We start from the raw sequence: 4,166 nt of genomic DNA, 5'->3' as shown, positions 1-4,166 counted from the left end.
GTGTTACTGGGATTCAGTGTATGTCTTTGTTGCTTGTTGTCAGTGTATGTCTGTGTGACTGGGTGTAACTGTATGAGTTTGTTACTGGGTGTCAGTGCATGATTTTGTTACTTGGTGTCAGTGAGTGTTTATGTTACTGGGTGTCAGTTTATGTCTTTGTTACATTTTGTAAGTGTGTGTCTGTGTTTCTGGGTGTCAGTGTATGTCTTTGTTACTTGGTGTAAGTGTGTGTCTGTGTTACTGGGTGTCAGTGTATGTCTGTGTTACTGGGTGTAAGTGTATGTCTTTGTTACTTGGTGTCAGTGTGTGTCTTTGTTACTTGGTGTAAGTGTGTGTCTGTGTTACTGGATGTCAATGTATGTCTTTGTTACTTGGTGTAAGTGTGTGTTCGTGTTACTGGATGTCAGTGTATGTGTTTGTTACTTGGTGTAAGTGTGTGTCTGTGTTACTGGGTGTCAGTGTCTGTCTTTGTTACTTGGTGTAAGTGTTTGTCTGTGTTACTTGGTGTAAGTGTCTGTCTTTGTTACTTGGTGTCAGTGTATGTCTTTGTTACTTGGTGTAAGTGTGTGTCTGTGTTACTGGATGTCAATGTATGTCTTTGTTACTTGGTGTAAGTGTGTGTCCGTGTTACTGTGTGTCAGGGTATGTCTTTGTTACTTGGTGTAAGTGTGTGGCAGTGTTACTGGGTGTCAGTGTGTGTCTTTGTTACTTGGTGTCAGTGTATGTCTTTGTTACTGGGTGGAAGTGTATGTCTGTGTTACTGGGTGTCAGTGTATGTCTTTGTTACTTGGTGTCAGTTTATGTCTGTGTTACTGGGTGTAACTGTATGAGTTTGTTACTGGGTGTCAGTGCATGATTTTGTTACTTGGTCTCAGTGAGTGTCTATGTTACTGGGTGTCAGTGTATGTCTTTGTTACTTTTTGTAAGTGTGTGTCTGTGTTTCTGGGTGTCAGTGGATGTCTTTGCTACTTGGTGTAAGTGTGTGTCTGTGTAACTGGGTGTCAGTGTTTGTCTGTGTTACTGGGTGACAGTGTATGTCTTTGTTACTAGGTGTAAGTGTGTCTGTGTTACTGGGTGTCAGTGTATGTCTGTGTTACTGGGTGTTAGTGTATGTCTTTGTTACTGTGTGTCAGTGTGTGTTTTTGTTACTTGGCGTATGTGTGTGTCTGTGTTACTTGGTGTCATTGTCTGTCTTTGTTACTTGTTGTAAGTGTGTGTCTGTGTTTCTGGGTGTCAGTATATGTCTTTGTTACTTGGTGTAAGTGTGTGTCTGTGTTACTGGGTGTCAGAGCATGTCTTTGTTACTTGGTGTAAGTGCGTGTCTGTGTTACTGGGTGACAGTGTCTGTCTTTGTTACTGGGTGTAAGTGTATGTCTTTGCTACTTGGTGTCAGTGTATGTCTTTGTTACTGGGTGTCAGTGTGTGTCTTTGTTACTTCGTGTCAGTGTGTGTCTGTGTTACTGGGTGTCAGTGTATGTCTTTGTTACTTGGTGTAAGTGTATGTCTTTGTTACTGGGTGTCAGTGTGTATCTTTGTTACTTCGTGTCAGTGTGTGTCTGTGTTACTCGGTGTCAGTGTATGTCTTTGTTACTTGGTGTAAGTGTGTGTCTGTGTTACTGGGTGTCAGTGTAGGTCTTTGTTACTTGGTGTAAGTGTTTGTCTGTGTTACTGGGTGTAAGTGTATGTCTTTGTTACTGGGTGTAAGTGTATGTCTTTGTTACTGGGTGTCAGTGTCTGTCTTTGTTACTTGGTGCAAGTGTATGTTTTTGTTACTGGGTGTCAGTGTGAGTCTTTGTTCCTTGGTGCAATTGTGTGTCTTTGTAACTGGGTGTCAGTGTATGTCTTTGTTACTGGGTGTCAGTGTATGTCCTTGTTACTTGGTGTCAGTGTGTGTCTGTGTTACAGGGTGTCAGTTTGTGTCTTTGGTACTGTGTGTCAGGGTATGTCTTTGTTACTTGGTGTAAGTGTGTGTCTGTGTTACTGGGTGTCAGTGTGTTTCTTTGTTACTTGGTGTCAGTGTATGTCTTTGTTACTTGGTGTAAGTGTATGTCAGTGTTACTGGGTGTCAGTGTATGTCTTTGTTGCTTGTTGTCAGTGTATGTCTGTGTGACTGGGTGTAACTGTATGAGTTTGTTACTGGGTGTCAGTGCATGATTTTGTTACTTGGTGTCAGTGAGTGTCTATGTTACTGGGTGTCAGTGTATGTCTTTGTTACTTTTTGTAAGTGTGTGTCTGTGTTTCTGGGTGTCAGTGTATGTCTTTGTTACTTGGTGTAAGTGTGTGTCTGTGTTACTGGGTGTCAGTGTATGTCTGTGTTACTGGGTGTAAGTGTATGTCTTTGTTACTTGGTGTCAGTATGTGTCTTTGTTACTTGGTGGAAGTTTGCGTCTGTGTTACTGGGTGTCAGTGTATGTCTTTGTTACTTGGTGTCAGTGCGTGTCTTTGCTACTTGGTGTCAGTGTTTGTCTGTGTTACTGTGTGTCAGTGTATGTCTTTGTTACTTGGTGTAAGTGTGTGTCTGTGTTACTGGGTGTCAGTGTCTGTCTTTGTTACTTGGTGTAAGTGTTTGTCTGTGTTACTTGGTGTAAGTGTCTGTCTTTGTTACTTGGTGTCAGTGTATGTCTTTGTTACTTGGTGTAAGTGTGTGTCTGTGTTACTGGATGTCAATGTATGTCTTTGTTACTTGGTGTAAGTGAGTGTCTGTGTTACTGGGTGTCAGCGTCTGTCTTTGTTACTTGGTGTCAGTGTTTGTCTGTGTTACTTGGTGAAAGTGTGTGCCTCTGTTACATGGTGTCAGTGTATGTCTTTGTTACTGGGTGTCAGTGTATGTCTTTGATACTTGGTGTCAGTGCATGTCTTTATTACTGTGTGTCAGTGTGTGTCTTTGTTACTTGGTGTTAGTTTGTCTCTTTGTTACTGGGTTTCATTGTGTGTCTTTGTTATTTGGTTTCAGTGCATGTCTTTGTTATTTGGTGTAAGTGTGTGTCTGTGTTACTGGGTGTCAGTGTATGTCTTTGTTAATTGGTGGAAGTGTGTGTCTGTGTTACTGGGTGTCAGTGTCTGTCTTTGTTACTTGGTGTAAGTGTTTGTCTGTGTTACTTGGTGTAAGTGTCTGTCTTTGTTACTTGGTGTCAGTGTATGTCTTTGTTACTTGGTGTAAGTGTGTGTCTGTGTTACTGGATGTCAATGTATGTCTTTGTTACTTGGTGTAAGTGTGTGTCCGTGTTACTGTGTGTCAGGGTATGTCTTTGTTACTTGGTGTAAGTGTGTGGCAGTGTTACTGGGTGTCAGTGTGTGTCTTTGTTACTTGGTGTCAGTGTATGTCTTTGTTACTGGGTGTAAGTGTATGTCTGTGTTACTGGGTGTCAGTGTATGTCTTTGTTACTTGGTGTCAGTTTATGTCTGTGTTACTGGGTGTAACTGTATGAGTTTGTTACTGGGTGTCAGTGCATGATTTTGTTACTTGGTCTCAGTGAGTGTCTATGTTACTGGGTGTCAGTGTATGTCTTTGTTACTTTTTGTAAGTGTGTGTCTGTGTTACTGGGTGTCAGTGTTTGTCTGTGTTACTGGGTGACAGTGTATGTCTTTGTTACTAGGTGTAAGTGTGTCTGTGTTACTGGGTGTCAGTGTATGTCTGTGTTACTGGGTGTTAGTGTATGTCTTTGTTACTGTGTGTCAGTGTGTGTTTTTGTTACTTGGTGTATGTGTGTGTCTGTGTTACTTGGTGTCATTGTCTGTCTTTGTTACTTGTTGTAAGTGTGTGTCTGTGTTTCTGGGTGTCAGTATATGTCTTTGTTATTTGGTGTCAGTGTATGTCTTTGTTACTTGGTGTAAGTGTATGTCTTTGTTACTGGGTGTCAGTGTGTGTCTTTGTTACTTGGTGTTAGTTTGTCTCTTTGTTACTGGGTTTCATTGTATGTCTTTGTTATTTGGTTTCAGTGCATGTCTTTGTAATTTGGTGTAAGTGTGTGTCTGTGTTACTGGGCGTCAGTGTCTGTCTTTGTTACTTGGTGTAAGTGTATGTCTGTGTTACTGGGTGTCAGTGCATGTCTGTGTTACTGGGTGGAAGTGTATGTCTTTGATTCTGGGTGTCAGTGTATGTCTTTGTTACTTGGTGTCAGTGTAGGTCTTTGTTACTTGGTGTCAGTGCGTGTCTTTGCTACTTG

This window comes from Heterodontus francisci, unplaced genomic scaffold, assembly GCF_036365525.1.
Source record: "Heterodontus francisci isolate sHetFra1 unplaced genomic scaffold, sHetFra1.hap1 HAP1_SCAFFOLD_83, whole genome shotgun sequence".
Classification (NCBI taxonomy): Eukaryota; Metazoa; Chordata; class Chondrichthyes; order Heterodontiformes; family Heterodontidae; genus Heterodontus; species Heterodontus francisci.
The sequence above is the reverse complement of the archived record's forward strand: the minus strand, read 5'-3'. Positions refer to the sequence as shown.